The sequence below is a fragment of the Oncorhynchus gorbuscha genome, unplaced genomic scaffold, assembly GCF_021184085.1.
Source record: "Oncorhynchus gorbuscha isolate QuinsamMale2020 ecotype Even-year unplaced genomic scaffold, OgorEven_v1.0 Un_scaffold_1190, whole genome shotgun sequence".
In the NCBI taxonomy this organism is placed as follows: domain Eukaryota; kingdom Metazoa; phylum Chordata; class Actinopteri; order Salmoniformes; family Salmonidae; genus Oncorhynchus; species Oncorhynchus gorbuscha.
In genome coordinates, this window is record NW_025744526.1 from 82,501 (window position 1) to 92,500 (window position 10,000).

Here is a 10,000-nt window from a genome sequence, read left to right on the forward strand (position 1 = left end):
TAACAGTCAGTATCTGGTTAACTTGTGAAATGCTTGATAATGTATGTGATATCAACAGAGATGTATATTTTCTGGGCCCACTGAAGAGAAAGCTTGTAGTCAGGGCCTACAACCTGGTTCAGGTTATCAGTCAACCTACCGGGGTCGTTACAAACAGCACAGGAATGAAATCATCAACATGTACTGATCACATCTTTAATAATGCTGCAGAAATTAGCTTGAAAGCAGTATCTAGAGTCATCAGATGTAGTGATCACAATTTAGTAGCCAAAGATCCAAAGGCTGGGCCTAATATAGTGTATAAGAGGACAGGCTGGGCCTAATATAGTGTATAAGAGGACAGGCTGGGCCTAATATAGTGTATAAGAGGTCAGGCTGGGCCTAATATAGTGTATAAGAGGACAGGCTGGGCCTAATATAGTGTATAAGAGGACAGGCTGGGCCTAATATAGTGTATAAGAGGACAGGCTGGGCCTAATATAGTGTATAAGAGGACAGGCTGGGCCTAATATAGTGTATAAGAGGACAGGCTGGGCCTAATATAGTGTATAAGAGGTCAGGCTGGGCCTAATATAGTGTATAAGAGGACAGGCTGGGCCTAATATAGTGTATAAGAGGTCAGGCTGGGCCTAATATAGTGTATAAGAGGACAGGCTGGGCCTAATATAGTGTATAAGAGGACAGGCTGGGCCTAATATAGTGTATAAGAGGTCAGGCTGGGCCTAATATAGTGTATAAGAGGACAGGCTGAGCCTAATATAGTGTATAAGAGGTCAGGCTGGGCCTAATATAGTGTATAAGAGGTCAGGCTGGGCCTAATATAGTGTATAAGAGGACAGGCTGGGCCTAATATAGTGTATAAGAGGACAGGCTGGGCCTAATATAGTGTATAAGAGGACAGGCTGGGCCTAATATAGTGTATAAGAGGTCAGGCTTGGCCTAATATAGTGTATAAGAGGTCAGGCTGGTCCTAATATAGTGTATAAGAGGTCAGGCTGGGCCTAATATAGTGTATAAGAGGACAGGCTGGGCCTAATATATAAGAGGGACAGGTTTGGTGTAGACCTACCTAATCAACATGAGTTTGGTGTAGACCTAATCAACATGAGTTTGGTGTAGACCTAATCAACATGAGTTTGGTGTAGACCTAATCAACATGAGTTTGGTGTAGACCTAATCAACATGAGTTTGGTGTAGACCTAATCAACATGAGTTTGGTGTAGACCTAATCAACATGAGTTTGGTGTAGACCTAATCAACATGAGTTTGGTGTAGACCTACCTAATCAACATGAGTTTGGTGTAGACCTACCTAATCAACATGAGTTTGGTGTAGACCTAATCAACATGAGTTTGGTGTAGACCTAATAAACATGAGTTTGGTGTAGACCTAATCAACATGAGTTTGGTGTAGACCTAATCAACATGAGTTTGGTGTAGACCTAATCAACATGAGTTTGGTGTAGACCTACCTAATCAACATGAGTTTGGTGTAGACCTACCTAATCAACATGAGTTTGGTGTAGACCTAATCAACATGAGTTTGGTGTAGACCTAATCAACATGAGTTTGGTGTAGACCTAATCAACATGAGTTTGGTGTAGACCTAATCAACATGAGTTTGGTGTAGACCTAATCAACATGAGTTTGGTGTAGACCTACCTAATCAACATGAGTTTGGTGTAGACCTACCTAATCAACATGAGTTTGGTGTAGACCTAATCAACATGAGTTTGGTGTAGACCTAATAAACATGAGTTTGGTGTAGACCTAATCAACATGAGTTTGGTGTAGACCTAATCAACATGAGTTTGGTGTAGACCTAATCAACATGAGTTTGGTGTAGACCTACCTAATCAACATGAGTTTGGTGTAGACCTACCTAATCAACATGAGTTTGGTGTAGACCTAATCAACATGAGTTTGGTGTAGACCTACCTAATCAACATGAGTTTGGTGTAGACCTAATCAACATGAGTTTGGTGTAGACCTACCTAATCAACATGAGTTTGGTGTAGACCTACCTAATCAACATGAGTTTGGTGTAGACCTACCTAATCAACATGAGTTTGGTGTAGACCTAATCAACATGAGTTTGGTGTAGACCTAATCAACATGAGTTTGGTGTAGACCTACCTAATCAACATGAGTTTGGTGTAGACCTACCTAATCAACATGAGTTTGGTGTAGACCTACCTAATCAACATGAGTTTGGTGTAGACCTAATCAACATGAGTTTGGTGTAGACCTACCTAATCAACATGAGTTTGGTGTAGACCTAATCAACATGAGTTTGGTGTAGACCTACCTAATCAACATGAGTTTGGTGTAGACCTACCTAATCAACATGAGTTTGGTGTAGACCTAATCAACATGAGTTTGGTGTAGACCTACCTAATCAACATGAGTTTGGTGTAGACCTACCTAATCAACATGAGTTTGGTGTAGACCTAATCAACATGAGTTTGGTGTAGACCTAATCTACATGAGTTTGGTGTAGACCTAATCAACATGAGTTTGGTGTAGACCTACCTAATCAACATGAGTTTGGTGTAGACCTAATCAACATGAGTTTGGTGTAGACCTACCTAATCAACATGAGTTTGGTGTAGACCTAATCAACATGAGTTTGGTGTAGACCTAATCAACATGAGTTTGGTGTAGACCTAATCAACATGAGTTTGGTGTAGACCTACCTAATCAACATGAGTTTGGTGTAGACCTAATCAACATGAGTTTGGTGTAGACCTACCTAATCAACATGAGTTTGGTGTAGACCTACCTAATCAACATGAGTTTGGTGTAGACCTAATCAACATGAGTTTGGTGTAGACCTAATCAACATGAGTTTGGTGTAGACCTACCTAATCAACATGAGTTTGGTGTAGACCTAATCAACATGAGTTTGGTGTAGACCTAATCAACATGAGTTTGGTGTAGACCTACCTAATCAACATGAGTTTGGTGTAGACCTAATCAACATGAGTTTGGTGTAGACCTAATCAACATGAGTTTGGTGTAGACCTAATCAACATGAGTTTGGTGTAGACCTAATCAACATGAGTTTGGTGTAGACCTAATCAACATGAGTTTGGTGTAGACCTACCTAATCAACATGAGTTTGGTGTAGACCTACCTAATCAACATGAGTTTGGTGTAGACCTAATCAACATGAGTTTGGTGTAGACCTAATCAACATGAGTTTGGTGTAGACCTAATCAACATGAGTTTGGTGTAGACCTACCTAATCAACATGAGTTTGGTGTAGACCTACCTAATCAACATGAGTTTGGTGTAGACCTACCTAATCAACATGAGTTTGGTGTAGACCTAATCAACATGAGTTTGGTGTAGACCTACCTAATCAACATGAGTTTGGTGTAGACCTAATCAACATGAGTTTGGTGTAGACCTACCTAATCAACATGAGTTTGGTGTAGACCTAATCAACATGAGTTTGGTGTAGACCTACCTAATCAACATGAGTTTGGTGTAGACCTACCTAATCAACATGAGTTTGGTGTAGACCTACCTAATCAACATGAGTTTGGTGTAGACCTAATCAACATGAGTTTGGTGTAGACCTAATCAACATGAGTTTGGTGTAGACCTACCTAATCAACATGAGTTTGGTGTAGACCTACCTAATCAACATGAGTTTGGTGTAGACCTACCTAATCAACATGAGTTTGGTGTAGACCTAATCAACATGAGTTTGGTGTAGACCTACCTAATCAACATGAGTTTGGTGTAGACCTAATCAACATGAGTTTGGTGTAGACCTACCTAATCAACATGAGTTTGGTGTAGACCTACCTAATCAACATGAGTTTGGTGTAGACCTAATCAACATGAGTTTGGTGTAGACCTACCTAATCAACATGAGTTTGGTGTAGACCTACCTAATCAACATGAGTTTGGTGTAGACCTAATCAACATGAGTTTGGTGTAGACCTAATCTACATGAGTTTGGTGTAGACCTAATCAACATGAGTTTGGTGTAGACCTACCTAATCAACATGAGTTTGGTGTAGACCTAATCAACATGAGTTTGGTGTAGACCTACCTAATCAACATGAGTTTGGTGTAGACCTAATCAACATGAGTTTGGTGTAGACCTAATCAACATGAGTTTGGTGTAGACCTAATCAACATGAGTTTGGTGTAGACCTACCTAATCAACATGAGTTTGGTGTAGACCTAATCAACATGAGTTTGGTGTAGACCTACCTAATCAACATGAGTTTGGTGTAGACCTACCTAATCAACATGAGTTTGGTGTAGACCTAATCAACATGAGTTTGGTGTAGACCTAATCAACATGAGTTTGGTGTAGACCTACCTAATCAACATGAGTTTGGTGTAGACCTACCTAATCAACATGAGTTTGGTGTAGACCTACCTAATCAACATGAGTTTGGTGTAGACCTACCTAATCAACATGAGTTTGGTGTAGACCTACCTAATCAACATGAGTTTGGTGTAGACCTAATCAACATGAGTTTGGTGTAGACCTAATCAACATGAGTTTGGTGTAGACCTAATCAACATGAGTTTGGTGTAGACCTAATCAACATGAGTTTGGTGTAGACCTACCTAATCAACATGAGTTTGGTGTAGACGTACCTAATCAACATGAGTTTGGTGTAGACCTACCTAATCAACATGAGTTTGGTGTAGACCTAATCAACATGAGTTTGGTGTAGACCTACCTAATCAACATGAGTTTGGTGTAGACCTACCTAATCAACATGAGTTTGGTGTAGACCTACCTAATCAACATGAGTTTGGTGTAGACCTAATCAACATGAGTTTGGTGTAGACCTACCTAATCAACATGAGTTTGGTGTAGACCTAATCAACATGAGTTTGGTGTAGACCTACCTAATCAACATGAGTTTGGTGTAGACCTACCTAATCAACATGAGTTTGGTGTAGACCTACCTAATCAACATGAGTTTGGTGTAGACCTACCTAATCAACATGAGTTTGGTGTAGACCTACCTAATCAACATGAGTTTGGTGTAGACCTAATCAACATGAGTTTGGTGTAGACCTACCTAATCAACATGAGTTTGGTGTAGACCTAATCAACATGAGTTTGGTGTAGACCTAATCAACATGAGTTTGGTGTAGACCTAATCAACATGAGTTTGGTGTAGACCTAATCAACATGAGTTTGGTGTAGACCTAATCAACATGAGTTTGGTGTAGACCTAATCAACATGAGTTTGGTGTAGACCTAATCAACATGAGTTTGGTGTAGACCTAATCAACATGAGTTTGGTGTAGACCTACCTAATCAACATGAGTTTGGTGTAGACCTACCTAATCAACATGAGTTTGGTGTAGACCTAATCAACATGAGTTTGGTGTAGACCTAATCAACATGAGTTTGGTGTAGACCTACCTAATCAACATGAGTTTGGTGTAGACCTAATCAACATGAGTTTGGTGTAGACCTAATCAACATGAGTTTGGTGTAGACCTAATCAACATGAGTTTGGTGTAGACCTAATCACCATGAGTTTGGTGTAGACGTACCTAATAAACATGAGTTTGGTGTAGACCTACCTAATCAACATGAGTTTGGTGTAGACCTAATCAACATGAGTTTGGTGTAGACCTAATCAACATGAGTTTGGTGTAGACCTAATCAACATGAGTTTGGTGTAGACCTAATCAACATGAGTTTGGTGTAGACCTAATCAACATGAGTTTGGTGTAGACCTAATCAACATGAGTTTGGTGTAGACCTAATCAACATGAGTTTGGTGTAGACCTAATCAACATGAGTTTGGTGTAGACCTACCTAATCAACATGAGTTTGGTGTAGACCTAATCAACATGAGTTTGGTGTAGACCTACCTAATCAACATGAGTTTGGTGTAGACCTAATCAACATGAGTTTGGTGTAGACCTAATCAACATGAGTTTGGTGTAGACCTAATCAACATGAGTTTGGTGTAGACCTACCTAATCAACATGAGTTTGGTGTAGACCTACCTAATCAACATGAGTTTGGTGTAGACCTACCTAATCAACATGAGTTTGGTGTAGACCTAATCAACATGAGTTTGGTGTAGACCTAATCAACATGAGTTTGGTGTAGACCTAATCAACATGAGTTTGGTGTAGACCTACCTAATCAACATGAGTTTGGTGTAGACCTACCTAATCAACATGAGTTTGGTGTAGACCTAATCAACATGAGTTTGGTGTAGACCTAATCAACATGAGTTTGGTGTAGACCTAATCAACATGAGTTTGGTGTAGACCTACCTAATCAACATGAGTTTGGTGTAGACCTAATCAACATGAGTTTGGTGTAGACCTAATCAACATGAGTTTGGTGTAGACCTACCTAATCAACATGAGTTTGGTGTAGACCTAATCAACATGAGTTTGGTGTAGACCTACCTAATCAACATGAGTTTGGTGTAGACCTAATCAACATGAGTTTGGTGTAGACCTAATCAACATGAGTTTGGTGTAGACCTAATCAACATGAGTTTGGTGTAGACCTACCTAATCAACATGAGTTTGGTGTAGACCTACCTAATCAACATGAGTTTGGTGTAGACCTAATCAACATGAGTTTGGTGTAGACCTACCTAATCAACATGAGTTTGGTGTAGACCTAATCAACATGAGTTTGGTGTAGACCTAATCAACATGAGTTTGGTGTAGACCTACCTAATCAACATGAGTTTGGTGTAGACCTAATCAACATGAGTTTGGTGTAGACCTACCTAATCAACATGAGTTTGGTGTAGACCTACCTAATCAACATGAGTTTGGTGTAGACCTACCTAATCAACATGAGTTTGGTGTAGACCTAATCAACATGAGTTTGGTGTAGACCTAATCAACATGAGTTTGGTGTAGACCTAATCAACATGAGTTTGGTGTAGACCTAATCAACATGAGTTTGGTGTAGACCTAATCAACATGAGTTTGGTGTAGACCTACCTAATCAACATGAGTTTGGTGTAGACCTACCTAATCAACATGAGTTTGGTGTAGACCTACCTAATCAACATGAGTTTGGTGTAGACCTACCTAATCAACATGAGTTTGGTGTAGACCTAATCAACATGAGTTTGGTGTAGACCTAATCAACATGAGTTTGGTGTAGACCTAATCAACATGAGTTTGGTGTAGACCTACCTAATCAACATGAGTTTGGTGTAGACCTAATCAACATGAGTTTGGTGTAGACCTACCTAATCAACATGAGTTTGGTGTAGACCTAATCAACATGAGTTTGGTGTAGACCTAATCAACATGAGTTTGGTGTAGACCTAATCAACATGAGTTTGGTGTAGACCTAATCAACATGAGTTTGGTGTAGACCTACCTAATCAACATGAGTTTGGTGTAGACCTAATCAACATGAGTTTGGTGTAGACCTAATCAACATGAGTTTGGTGTAGACCTACCTAATCAACATGAGTTTGGTGTAGACCTACCTAATCAACATGAGTTTGGTGTAGACCTACCTAATCAACATGAGTTTGGTGTAGACCTAATCAACATGAGTTTGGTGTAGACCTACCTAATCAACATGAGTTTGGTGTAGACCTAATCAACATGAGTTTGGTGTAGACCTAATCAACATGAGTTTGGTGTAGACCTAATCAACATGAGTTTGGTGTAGACCTAATCAACATGAGTTTGGTGTAGACCTAATCAACATGAGTTTGGTGTAGACCTAATCAACATGAGTTTGGTGTAGACCTAATCAACATGAGTTTGGTGTAGACCTAATCAACATGAGTTTGGTGTAGACCTACCTAATCAACATGAGTTTGGTGTAGACCTACCTAATCAACATGAGTTTGGTGTAGACCTAATCAACATGAGTTTGGTGTAGACCTAATCAACATGAGTTTGGTGTAGACCTACCTAATCAACATGAGTTTGGTGTAGACCTAATCAACATGAGTTTGGTGTAGACCTAATCAACATGAGTTTGGTGTAGACCTAATCAACATGAGTTTGGTGTAGACCTAATCAACATGAGTTTGGTGTAGACCTAATCAACATGAGTTTGGTGTAGACCTACCTAATCAACATGAGTTTGGTGTAGACCTAATCAACATGAGTTTGGTGTAGACCTACCTAATCAACATGAGTTTGGTGTAGACCTAATCAACATGAGTTTGGTGTAGACCTAATCAACATGAGTTTGGTGTAGACCTAATCAACATGAGTTTGGTGTAGACCTAATCAACATGAGTTTGGTGTAGACCTACCTAATCAACATGAGTTTGGTGTAGACCTACCTAATCAACATGAGTTTGGTGTAGACCTACCTAATCAACATGAGTTTGGTGTAGACCTAATCAATGCTATTTATAAATACAGATACAAGTTGACAACAAACTTTCAGAAGTCGTCTGATAAAGTCATGATAATCTAGTTGTAGTGGTCTGATAATCTAGTTGTAGTGGTCTGATAATCTAGTTGTAGTGGTCTGATAATCTAGTTGTAGTGGTCTGATAATCTAGTTGTAGTGGTCTGATAATCTAGTTGTAGTGGTCTGATAATCTAGTTGTAGTGGTCTGATAATCTAGTTGTAGTGGTCTGATAATCTAGTTGTAGTGGTCTGATAATCTAGTTGTAGTGGTCTGATAATCTAGTTGTAGTGGTCTGATAATCTAGTTGTAGTGGTCTGATAATCTAGTTGTAGTGGTCTGATAATCTAGTTGTAGTGGTCTGATAAAGTCATCATAATCTAGTTGTAGTGGTCTGATAATCTCGTTGTAGTGGTCTGATAATCTAGTTGTAGTGGTCTGATAATCTAGTTGTAGTGGTCTGATAAAGTCATGATAATCTTGTTGTAGTGGTCTGATAAAGTCATGATAATCTTGTTGTAGTGGTCTGATAATCTAGTTGTAGTGGTCTGATAATCTCGTTGTAGTGGTCTGATAATCTAGTTGTAGTGGTCTGATAATCTAGTTGTAGTGGTCTGATAATCTTGTTGTAGTGGTCTGATAAAGTCATGATAATCTTGTTGTAGTGGTCTGATAATCTAGTTGTAGTGGTCTGATAATCTAGTTGTAGTGGTCTGATAATCTAGTTGTAGTGGTCTGATAATCTAGTTGTAGTGGTCTGATAATCTAGTTGTAGTGGTCTGATAATCTAGTTGTAGTGGTCTGATAATCTAGTTGTAGTGGTCTGATAATCTAGTTGTAGTGGTCTGATAATCTAGTTGTAGTGGTCTGATAATCTAGTTGTAGTGGTCTGATAATCTAGTTGTAGTGGTCTGATAATCTAGTTGTAGTGGTCTGATAATCTAGTTGTAGTGGTCTGATAATCTAGTTGTAGTGGTCTGATAATCTCGTTGTAGTGGTCTGATAAAGTCATGATAATCCAGTTGTAGTGGTCTGATAATCTAGTTGTAGTGGTCTGATAATCTAGTTGTAGTGGTCTGATAATCTAGTTGTAGTGGTCTGATAATCTAGTTGTAGTGGTCTGATAATCTAGTTGTAGTGGTCTGATAATCTAGTTGTAGTGGTCTGATAATCTAGTTGTAGTGGTCTGATAATCTCGTTGTAGTGGTCTGATAAAGTCATGATAATCCAGTTGTAGTGGTCTGATAATCTAGTTGTAGTGGTCTGATAATCTAGTTGTAGTGGTCTGATAATCTAGTTGTAGTGGTCTGATAATCTAGTTGTAGTGGTCTGATAATCTAGTTGTAGTGGTCTGATAAAGTCATCATAATCTAGTTGTAGTGGTCTGATAATCTAGTTGTAGTGGTCTGATAATCTAGTTGTAGTGGTCTGATAATCTAGTTGTAGTGGTCTGATAAAGTCATGATAATCTTGTTGTAGTGGTCTGATAAAGTCATGATAATCTTGTTGTAGTGGTCTGATAATCTAGTTGTAGTGGTCTGATAATCTTGTTGTAGTGGTCTGATAATCTAGTTGTAGTGGTCTGATAATCTAGTTGTAGTGGTCTGATAATCTTGTTGTAGTGGTCTGATAAAGTCATGA

At 39.0% G+C, this 10,000-nt stretch overlaps 1 protein-coding gene across 1 annotated transcript in view; it reads right to left on the reverse strand.

Moving 5' to 3' along the window:
* The window catches only part of LOC124016921 (voltage-dependent T-type calcium channel subunit alpha-1H-like), a gene marked incomplete at both ends in the record, with an annotated part of 126,258 nt that overhangs the window by 82,465 nt on the left and 33,793 nt on the right, over positions 1-10,000 (reverse strand).